The 12252-nt window shown below is 38.9% G+C and overlaps 1 pseudogene; it reads right to left on the bottom strand.

The window, feature by feature from the left end:
* Window positions 1–531: 531 nt before the first annotated feature.
* Window positions 532–8365, bottom strand: LOC107528530 (cytochrome c oxidase subunit FA4 pseudogene; annotated as a pseudogene).
* Between the last annotated feature and the right edge of the window lie 3887 nt (window positions 8366–12252).

Below are 12252 nucleotides of genomic sequence, written 5' to 3' on the forward strand. Positions count from 1 at the left end.
TTGCATCTTCCGTACAAAAAGTAATAATTCACATTATGTGTATGGTCCTTATGTGTTTGTCTGTGTATTTATAAATGTGTGTGTTCTGCCTCCGAATAGCATTTCTAAGGGGTGATGTGTTATTAGCCTAAAGAGATTAAATATTTATGTAGGTTAAGCAGGATCCTGTGGTCTGGACAAAAATATCTAATATTAAAACCAGTTTAAATTTGATTAATGTCTTTTAGAGTTATTATCATAAAATATGTGTTTGTTTTACTTAGATTTACAAAGAGTTTATGATATAATCTTTTGATTAAGTATAATTGACAGCCTTCCCAAAGTTTAAATTTTAAGAGACTTATTTTTATTATTTACTTATTTATTATTTTTCAAGTTTCAAATATTTATTAACCAGTGTAAACTCCAACACAGTACAGCAACATGATTTCGTGCATTTGGAGGGGAAATATTTCGTGGTTAAGTGGAAAATTGTGCGGATGGCTTCTGGAAGACCTTCATTCTAAGCAGCTTTATAGTGAAACATTTCATTTAGAACTCTGGACCTTCTTTCTTCAGCTTGCTGTAATCTACATTCATGAGTAGAACTTGTATTGCTCATTGGGACCCAGTTTGTTCCAAGGTTCTGGGTTATTCTTTCTGTCCCGACATCTGGATTGAACAATGCCAGGCGCGTGACATACAACACTGCCCTGGTACCTCCTGCTCCAATAAATGTAAAGAGGGAGATGAAGCTTGGATGCTTCTTGGCCTGACGGAGGATCTGGTGGAGCGTGGTTGCAGCAGAGGGTCTGGAAGCACAGAAAAACAAGGCTGCACCGCCGGGCAGCGAGTACTTAGTTGAGACTTTTTAAAAAAATTGATTTTAGAGAGAGAGGAAGGGAAAGGAAGAGAGAGACAGAAACATTGATAAGAGAGAGACATCACATCAATTGGCTGCTTCCTGCACGCCCCCTACTGGGGATGGAGCCCAAAACCTGGGCATGTGCTCTGACAGGGAATCAAACCAGTGACCTCTTGGTGCCTGGGATGATGCTCAATCCACTGAGCCACACCTGCCTGGCTCAAGAGACTTTTTTTTTCCTTTTAAATATATCTTTATTGATTTCAGAGAGAGGAAAGGAGAAGGAGAGAGAGAGACAGAAACATCAATGATGAGAGAGTCATTGATCGGCTGCCTAGCCTGCAACCCGGGCATGTGCCCTGCCTGGGAATCTAACCCCGATCGCCTGGATCCTAGGTCGATGCTCAACCGCTGAGCCAGGCCCGGCCGGGCTTCAAGAGACTTTTTGACCAAGAGATGATTTTGAGTTATTCCGATGGGCCCTGAAATACCTCAAGGATTTATTCTCCTTATAAAAAAACATTTTCAAACTAATAAGGCAGATTTAATATGCTTGAAATTACACGTGAAGCTTTGCCAAACAAAGATAATAATAACTATACTATTTGTGTACATATTGTTATTAAAATGAATGTTTTAAAGATTTCAACCTGCCCTAGGAAGGAACTTACAGCGTCAAAGCCAGGTTCAAACAAGAAACTCTCAGGGGTAGTAGTCGTTCTGTCAGTAACACCAGGCAAGCCAATCAATAGTGGTGGTTCCCTATGGGGGGGTCCAGAAGTGGTACTTCAGACATTGGGAGTTTATGAATTATTTCCAATGCTCAAAACACACTTCCAATAAGCCATGTGCAACATTCTAAAATCTTGCATGTTATTTGTTCTTCATATATTGAATTGCATATTGAATCTAATACATATATGCTTTGTATTATTCTTTATGTCATTTTACAGTAATTATTATTTACCAAGATGTTGTCTTGGAATGCTAAATCTTATAGAAAAGCAAAGTTTTTTATCAATTGCAATATAATCAAATCTATAACCATGCCACTTTAAATTTTGTCATTCATAGACAGTCACTGTTTTACTCTGATGTATTTGCAGATGTTACATCTTTAGAAAATCCCTGAAAAAGGACTTGACTTACTCTAATTACAGGCTTCTAAGCAGGTCATATCTTTGAACTGGGTGAAGATTTGTAGAACCTCTAAGAATAAGTGAATTCAAGAAAATACAGGCAAACAATCAGGATAAACAACAAAAAAATAGTTATGGGATTAAATGCACTGAGAATAATTATTATTCTTCTGACTCTGTTTTAAATATTGCTGATTTTTTTTCAATTTTTCTCCCCACATTTTCATTGATTTCAGAGAGGAAGAGAGAGGGAGAAATAGAAACATCTAGTCATTGATCAGCTGTCTCCTGCATGCCCCCGCAACCTGGGCATGCGCCCTGACTAGGAATCAAACCTCAATCTCCTGGATCACAGGGTGATGCTCAACCGCTGAGCCACACTGCCTGGGATAAATATTGCTGATTTTTATGCCCTAGCCCATTTGGATCAGTGATTAGGGCATCGGTCCACTGACTGAAGGATCCCGGGTTCGATTCCGGCCAAGGGCACATACCTTGGTTGCAGGCTCTATCTTGGCCCTGGTCTGGGCTCGTGTAGGAGGCAACCAATGGATGTGTCTCTCTCACTTTTGCCCAGCCGGGGGTGGCTGGGGGGTTGAGCATCGCCCTATGATCCAGGAAATAGGTTAGCCCCGCCCTTCTACCACAATGTAGGCAGAAACCTGTAGGGTATATAACTCCTTGCCAGATTGTGTTCGGGACTCAGACTTTGGACTTGGACTCCTCTGGGCCCGTCGGCGTAAAATAAACCTCCTGAGCCCCGAGCCTCCGAATGCCGCTTGGTCTTTCTGTAAAGTGAATGTCTCCGGTTCCTCAACAGCTTTTGTTGCTGGTATGTAATGTTATACTAGATGCAGAATGACAAAATTTAAGACAAGCAGCAAAAAGAATTGGATCAGGATAGCTCAAAAATTAGAAATCACCCAGAATATATTTTAACAAAGACATAAAGGATCTGACTGCCTTCCATTCATCTGCCTTTTTATTTTGAATAATAATTTGACTTTGAATGCCATCTAAGGTTATGGTTTTGTCCCATCCCCAGTGGTCCAATCTGTTCAGCAAGACAAATGATGACACTGAGACATCCTAAGAATGAGCCTTCTTAACACCTTGAAACCCCCTTACCCAACCAAAATGCCCTCAATTGGTCATCAAAGCATCCTTTGGATTGATTTATAACCAAAAGGGGGACTTGTGGATAAAAGGGGCCACATACTAAATCTGAGAAGCTCAGGGAAAGCCTGTGTGGTGGCCTTGCAAACTCAGAGACCTAAAATAACCACCACGAATGGTCTGAAATTAAAACTCTTTAAAAACAGTTTATTGTGGGTAGTCCTGTCCTAGGCTAGAATCTTCCCTGATGAAATTCAATCTTTACCTTAACTAAGCTTGTCTTCTTGTCTTTTGCATCTACAATAACATTTCTTTGGAATGTCAGGGTAAATCCCCTTTTTGCAGACCTCTCAGGGCACAACCAATGCACCAAAGTCCATAAATCCCCTCATTGTTAATGTTAATTGTTGACTGTTAACTATCCTATACCCACCTAAGTAAAAGATGTGTCTATCATTTTATTTTTCACCCAATCCCAGAGGTTTTCTGTTTTGTTTTCTCCCACCTCCCTAATCTATCACTAATGGATTTCATGTAACCCACTTACATCTGCTCTTTTGATTGTAATGTATAAAATAAGGTGCAAAACTGCCATTCTCTGGAGCATTATCTTAAATCCATTGAGTTGAGATTTGTTTCCCAGCAATTGTCAACAGTTTGGCTGAAATAAAATCATAAAAATTCTTCACAGGTTTGAATGTTTCTTACGTTGACACATATAATCATTTATCAAATACCACTATGACTTGGAAACAATTTTAAATCAGTAATTAGTATATGGCAATTCTTGCATGAGATTTGATGTTGCAAGTTCAACTGGGTTAATGGCTCCTCAAGCATTCCAGACATGGGAAGGGTTAAGTATAGGTATTAGCTGCTTCCTTCCAGTTTTTAGATTACTTATCTTCAGCCAAAAGACACAGGCCATCTTTCCTGTTGTTAAAGCTCTGTCACTCTACTCTCTAAGGTTTTAGAGGCAAGAATTTCAATGTCATAGCCTAACAAGGGTCACCAGCTTTCCAGCCTGCACTATCTATGTTCTAGTCATAAAGCAATACTCCTTTCCTTTCGGGAGTTATTTTTTATCGTCACAAGGATTAGGTGGTGTCATTGGCATTTGGTGCCTTGGGGCAGAGGTGATTAAATGCACTACAAAGTGCAAAGTTTACACGTTTTCAAATGTCAGTGGAATTCCTATTGATGTACTTTGCTTTTAGCCAACGCAATTATGGAAAGGGGACCTGGTCCTGAGCAGGTCTGCTTAGGGCCAGATGGTAGTGTATGGGTTCTTGGCCTCATGCACGAAAAATTTCATGAGTCCAGTATACTTTGGGGAACATTTATTAAAGCTGGGGTCAGTAAAACAAGAAAGGGCTTAGCATAGCCCTAGCTGGTTTGGCTCAGTGGTTAGAGCACTGGCCTCCAGACTGAAGGGTCTCAGGCTCCATTCAGGTCAAGGGCACCTACTTTGGTTGCAGGTTCGATCCCCCAGCCCCATTCAAGGCACATGAGGGAGGCAACCAATCAATGTGTCTCTCTCACATCAATGTTTCTCTCTCCTTCCCTCCCCCTCTCCTATTCTCTCTGAAAAGCAATGAAAAAAAGATCCTCGGGTAAGGATTAAAAAAAGGGCTTAGCATAGAAGCAGCAACAGGAGAGCCTAGGCTGGGCTGCCCTCTCTCTCTGGGAAGTCAGAGAAAAGGGGGCCTTGGGGACAGGTTCAGAGGATTAGCCTAGGATAAGCTGCCACCACCCATTGCTACCCTTGGTTGCAAGTCTCTTGGGGTCCCTGAGTTTAGGAGATGCATTACTGTGGGGGAAGAAGGGAAAGGAAATGGTGAGACTATTCTCCAGAGGGAGAGCATATGCCTGGGTCCTTTGTCTTGAGGCTTTTACTTCTCTCTTGCAGGCCAGAATCTTACGGGAGGTCTCAGGAGATGGTTTCAGCATACTATTCCTCACTTTTCCAGGTCCTGGTCTCCACTGATTGGTCAGTGTCAGGGCAGGGGGTCATCAGTCATCACAGCTGGTCCTGGAGACACCCACCTGGTTTTGCTGCTTTTTGGGGTCTGGAGCTGAAATACAACTGAGGCCTAGATGTGCTCTCTAGTGAGGTGACTTCTGTATCTGCTGTAAATTGCTTGGCCAGTTTGTTCAGCTATTTGTCTTAGTTTGGACCCCATCTCTGGCATACCAAATTCTATGTAGGATAAGAAGCAAAAGTGAGTGATCCAAGGGGAACCCGCACCCCCCTCCCCAAACAGCAGTGGCTTAAACAAGATACAAGTTTATTCCTCATACCCTAGCAGGTTTGGCTCAGTGGTTAGAATGTCTCGGGTTCGATTCCAACCAAGGGCATGTACCTTGGTTGCAGGCTCAATCCCCCGCCCTGGTCAGGGCATGTGTGGGAGGGAACCTAGTCGATGTGTCTCTCACATCGATGTCTCCCTCTCTTCCCCTTCCTCCCTCTGTGAAAAGCAATGGAAAAAATATCCTATGGTGAGGATTAAAAAAAAAGTCAATTCCTCAAAGTCTGATTAGGCAGTTCAAGATGGTAAGGCTCTCCATCATCATATCAGGGACTCAGGCATCGTAAGATCTGCTTTTCAATTTTCTATTAGACTCTTATTGTGCTGCAGGTGCTCACTAGACATTAGGAAAATGAACCATTTGTCAAATAAGTTGCATTTTTCTCCTGGGGGTGGTCTGTCTTTGCTTAGAGCATTTAAAGCCATATAGAAAATCTTGATTTTTATGAAGTCAAATAGATTATAATAGTTTGAGGGTTTTGTCTTGGAAAGGTATTCTAATACTCTGAAATTATTTAAAAATGGTTACCATGATTTCTTCAAGAACTTTATATAATTACTGCATTAAATCTTTGATCTAATTTTAACTTGGTGTAAGATATGAGGAATGGATCCAATTTAACTTTTCCCCCCAGCTGGTTACCCTCTTGTCCCAACACCATTTAATAGAGTAATTGATCTTTACCCTACTGATTTAAGATGCTGTGTTCAAAATCAGAACTTGAGTACAAAATTATGAAATGTTTTAATGGTATTTACTGAGAGGATTACGTTTCTCTCCTTTAATATGCTAATGTAGCGGACTACACTATTAGATTTGCTAACAAGGAATGATTATTGTATTCCAGTGATAAGTTCTACTTGTCATAATGTAGTATATTTTGGTTATTACTGTATTAAGAATTTTTGCTCTTAACTTTACGGGCAATTTTCAATAGTTTTCCTTTTTTAGTGCTATTCTTATTTGTTATGCTAGTCTCATATAACAGATTTCCATCTTTTTCTATCTAGGATAATTTCTATAACAGAAATATTATATATGGAAAGTTTGATAACATTCAGTGTCAAATATGGGTCTAATAACTTGTATCATCCATTTTGAGAACTACATTTTTTATTAAGACAGATTTGTTGTTCCACTTATTTAAGATTCATTGGTTGATTCCTGTATGTAACCTGACCAGGGATCAAACTACAGCCTGGGTGTATTAAGACCGCACTTTAACCAACTGAGCTACCTGGCAAGGGCTAGAAACATTCTTATGGATACAATTGAATCCCTCTAAACTGTTCCCCCATCCCATTCCTCTGTGTTCCTCCCCACACATATACTATCCTGATTTTTAAAAAACTCCATTGCATGGCTTATACATTTGCTATTATTAAAATAACAAAACATTCAAAATATACTGTACTTACCTTTTTGCAACTTGCTTTTTCTTTTTTAATCTTATTGATTTTAGAGGAAGAGAGGAAGAGGAAACACCAATTTCTTTTTCCACTTATTCATGCACTCATTGGTTGATTCTTGCATGTGCCCTGACCGGGATCAAACCCACAATGTTGGTGTACCAGGATGATGCTCTAATCACCTGAGCTACCTGGCCAGGGTTCTGCAACTTGCTTTTTCTCTCAACATTTATAGTATGTTGTTACATGAAGCTCCAGATCATGTTTTTAAAAGGTGCATGCTATCCAATGTTAACATTGTTATATACTGTTGATGGATACTTAGATTGGCTTAGGTTTTTGACATAAGTCTCTGGCATAGAATTTCTCTCTTTTTTCTTTCTCCACCATAAAGCCCCAAAACAAGGGGAGAATGAGTGCAAATGAGTATGATTTTTTTTTCTTTTAATAAGTTTTTCATTTGAGATCCTTTCAGTGTCCTGGAACAATCTTCTGTTTTCCTGTGCATTCTAAAAGAACTAGTCTTCCCTAAGTGTCTAATTTATACCTAGGAGAGCTACAGATCCTTCATATTTTTGTTTAGTGTACTTTTAGGAAACAGAAGCAAACCCTCATCTTCAGATAGAAGTCTAAAGAGAGCTGCATCAGTGTTTAGAGTCTGCTAAGTCAGCAAGTTAGCAGCACAAAACTTGAAGTAAAGAGGGAAGCAGTGATTTTTACTGTTAAGACTTTTGGGGTTTGGGTTGGTATCCTTTTAGTGAGAACTCCTTGGATATTTATTTGGTTTAAGAACTGGGCATTTTACAAATTCCCCCAAGTCATCTTCTCAGACATACCAAACTTGTTTCCTTAAGTCTTCTGTTAGTTAATGAGCTTTAACTTCATAGAGTCCTACAAGCTAATAATTGAACACTTACTAGAATGAGTGGCTGATCTGATATGTGATATGTATGCTTTTTAGTCTGTGTCTGACACAGTCACACTGCAATGGACACTGATATCGTTTTTAACATTGTATGTTTAAAACAAGCACACTTTTCTTAGGTTATAACAAAAGTAGGGATAAAAATGATTTACTGTCATATTAGCCATACTTTTTATAACACTTTAACTTACCCTTTGTGTGTTTTCATTATGTACTGTGATGTGTTTTAAAAAAACAGAGTCAGATTTAGTTTTCAACTGAGTAATATTACTTGAGCATGATGTATCAGAGGGAGCCATACTAGAAACATTTGATGCTTTGAGATGCAACAGAATTTCCTGACTAACAGTTACATACACGCATACTACTTAGAAAAACACTAGTGTGCTGAAGTAGAGTTTAATTCATCCTTTCCAGGAAACCTTACTTGGCTTGACATTCCTTTAAAAGCTATATTAGGTAAGTTAGACTTGACGTTTATCTTGTAAACAATCTTAATGTATTTTCTATGTTACACATGGTGTGCCTTCCTAAATAGGCTCTAGGTGTTCCAAGATACTGATCCCCTCAACCTGCTGGGCATCTGGCCAGCAGCCTCATCCACTCCTCCCAGAGCGCCCATGCTCTCTATATATGCTGTGATGTGGAAAACGCTGGAAAACAATGCTGTAAACTACCATGAGTATTTTGCAGACACCGTTAAGAAAGTTTTATATTTTCCTGACTCCACAATGCCTAGAATAGTCCTCTGAACACAGTGTGTTTAATCTCAAATGGCCTGATATTAATTTCTAATACCAGTTAGCTCTCAGAAGTTTAACTGGTGCCCTAGCCAGTGTGGATCAATTGGCTGGGCATCATCCCATGCACCAAAAGGTTGCTGGTTTGATTCCTGGTCGGGCACATGCCTGGGTTGCAGGTTCGATCCCTAGTAGGGACCGTTGGATGTCTCACTCTCACATTGAATTTCTCTCTCTCCTTCTCCCTTCCTCTCTCTAAAAATCAGTAAAAAAATCTTTGGGGGAAAAAAAAGTTTAACTGGTTATTTTAACTGGTAAATATTTTGTATATTCTCCAATAGCTTTTGCATAACACTCAGAATGTCAAATTTGAAAATTCCTATACAAAAAAGTTTTGCCTTTAGAAAGTTTTGTTTCAAGGCCAAAAGAACTGTAATTTAGGAATACAAGTACATTGTGATTCTGCTTTTAAATAATCTACCATAGAGAAGTGAACACAAATACATATTCTTCTCAGGATGTTTGATAACATGCATGCATTACACAGAATACCTGTGTGAACTGCTGGAAAAATGAGACTTAGTATTTTACACCCACAGCTGACAAAGGCACTATCAGTATGGAAGAAGTTTTCAAAGGATCTTGGTGTGATTATTAAACACCTTGCTGATTGGTCACAAGATAACTCGTGTCTGCACTTCACTGCTTGGCACTTATTTCGGCCATCCCTAGTTTCCCCCTTTGTTATGCATGCCTTTTTCTCAACTCGTCCGTCAGTATTTCCAGAAATGTGACGCACAATACATCTAATCCTTTCCATACATCTTTTATTATGGCAAAGGTAATAAAGATGCATCGCCAGCAGAGAAGAACGTTTGAGGTAATTATGTGCAGAGACTTGGTCTGATTGGCTGAGTGACTTTGGTGGTCAGCTGGAAGATAGTACTCTGTTGGAAAATAGTAATGAGTCTGACATTAGACCATCACAGAGGCAAAGGAGAAATGTGATAGTATCCGACAGTGAACGTGATTCTGAAGAATGGGCAGAAAAATAAAAAAAATAAGAGGTACAAAAATTTTCTACTGTAAATCGCTAGAAAGTGGATTACAGAAAATTCAACCGAATGCAGCACACAACCTAGCACGTCTTCCAATATGTCTAGAAGAGTTCCAAATATAGGTTTGCCATTCAGATTATCAGGAAAATTAAAAGATCATGTTTTACAAAAAACAGTAACCAGCGGTAAAAAATAATCCCACTAGAGTGTGTAAAATATGTTCTTCCAGGGAAAACACAATGAAACACAATATGTATGTAAACTTGTTTAGTACCATTGCATGTAGATATATGTTATATAATATGTCACATAAAATATAAAAAAAACCCAAATAAAATATTTAAAAATATTAAAATACATGCAATATATTTAATTTCAACATATGGTAATATAAGATATGACAAAATAAAGTACATCTAAGTTTATTCAGATGCTTTCATTTAATATTCAAGTGCAGAAAAGTAGCCAGCCACAAGGGCGAGTTCTGGCTCTAAATAGCCCATCAGCAAGGTGTTAAGTCAAAAATTATTATTTTTTTTATTTCTCACCTGAGGATATTTTTTCCATTGCCTTTCAGAGAGAGCAGAAAGGAGAGAAACATCAATGTGAGATACATCAATTGGTTGCCTCCCACACACGCCACAAATGGGGCAAGGGATTCAACCTGCAACAGAGGTACATGCCCTTAGGCCGGAATTGAACCCAGGACCCTTCAGTTCTCAGGCTGACGCTCTAACCACTGAGCAAAACAGGCCAGGGCAAGCAAAAAATGATTTTAACCACAGAAAAGGCCACCCAAATGCTACAGAATTTTCTACAGTTGAGAACTTCACTTTTAATGAACCAGAACTTCTAGGACACCTTTCTTTGAATGCTCCTGTTCTCCCTTTAGTTTACAAAATCCTGACTGAGGAAAAGCCTCAGGAATATCAGTATCACGTATTTATCTAATTCATTTAAATGACTTATAAATGTTTATCTAGGTATAGTCTACAAAAACAGCATTCATGTCAGAACTTACCTCTATAGTAATTCTTGATTTCAATATCCTCAAGTAACCCCAGGCTCTAGCTCCAGAGTTGTTCTCTTCACCTCAGCCAATCACTCCCTTGGCTATACTTGTCATTACTAATAACTTGAACTCCTCAAAATCTCATTTTTAAGCACACACTCTAGCCACCACTTTCTAAACTTCTAGATCATTCCTTTTAGTATCCCAACTCTGAACATGCCATGGACAAAAAAGGGGTTTTGTAACAACAAATCATAAATCCCTAACTGGGCAGGTCATGGTGGGTAATATCACGCCCCAGGCCTGTAACTTCTTTAGTGAAAGGTTTTTAAGCAAGCCCTGTCCATTTTTCTTGTGCATCTAGGTTAACACACCTTTGAAATGCTAGAAATAATAACTGCTCCCAAGAAAGCACATAATCTTAACTATCCTGAAATCCAATCCCAGCCTTGCGGTCTTCCACCCTTCTGTAATCTTCCTTAAGTTCCCTCTTTTATCTCTAATGCAATAAAATGAACTGCAAACTGTCATTCTCTGGAGCATTTTAGATCTTGCTTCCCAGCAACTGTTGTCAGTTTAGCTCAAATAAAACCTTATTAAAATTTTTACAGGTTTGTACGTTTCTTACGCCGACAATGCCATAATTTTCACTATCTTTCCCTTCCCGTCAAGTCCTCACTTCCCTACTTACCTGCTTTAAATTCCTTGTCCCCCTTTCCATGTGGTTAGTCATACTCTCTTGGCAAAACCACAACCTTGGTTAAATTCAATTTATCTGCTCTATACCCGTACCCATACAACTTTATATGGCTGAAGAAAAACAAAGAGCCATGCTCACTGGTCTCACTTTAAGTTTATTATCACTAGCGTTGATGAGTCCTTCGTTTTATCTGGCTTTCAAACTGTTTGCCATTCTTCTAGTTCAGAGCACTCCTCTACCCAGTCTCTAATATGCAACTGCTACATGGTATTTCCCCTTGAAAACTAAAACTGAGCTCCTGACCCAAATCTTCCCACCCAAATCTTCCCCAATTTTTCAACCCCCAAATCCTCAGCATTTTCTTTACCCTCACATTCCATAACCAACCTTCTGACAAATCTTGATTTACCTTTAACATATATCCAGAAGTCACCCTCTCTACAGCCTACAGCCATCACCTCAGGCCAAACCAGCAATGTTTCAACTAGATTATTGAAATAGCCTCCTCATTGTTCTCCCATATTTTGCTGTTTCCTCCATATTTCAGCCTATTTAATTCAGACAAATGGGTCCTAGTAAAATTACATTCCTGAGCTTTTGGTTATGCTGGGTTTCCATTCTTGCACTTCAATAAAATGCTAATTTTAGACCATAAAAGACTACTCTATTGCATGACCATTATTTCAAACTGTGTTCAGAATTATTTTGATAAATATTACCTTTCACATGCACATTGCCTTAAAAATAATAACATGTATTTTCAAGAAAGCATTCTAGGTTATAAAACAGAGCCAAAGCAATCAACCTTTAGGGGATATAAACCCACAATAGCCCAAGTGAAACATCTGAGCTAATCAATTAAAGGTTCATCTAGTATTTACTTCAGAATCATCAGGCTGCTGAAAATGTCTTAAATTTGCCAATTCATTTTTTTGGGGAATGCCAATGTGACAAAACTTGTATTTTAAAACCAGAGAAAATGATTTAATCAAAAATGTC

Source organism: Miniopterus natalensis, chromosome 10, assembly GCF_054644295.1.
Source record: "Miniopterus natalensis isolate mMinNat1 chromosome 10, mMinNat1.hap1, whole genome shotgun sequence".
NCBI classification, from domain to species: domain Eukaryota; kingdom Metazoa; phylum Chordata; class Mammalia; order Chiroptera; family Miniopteridae; genus Miniopterus; species Miniopterus natalensis.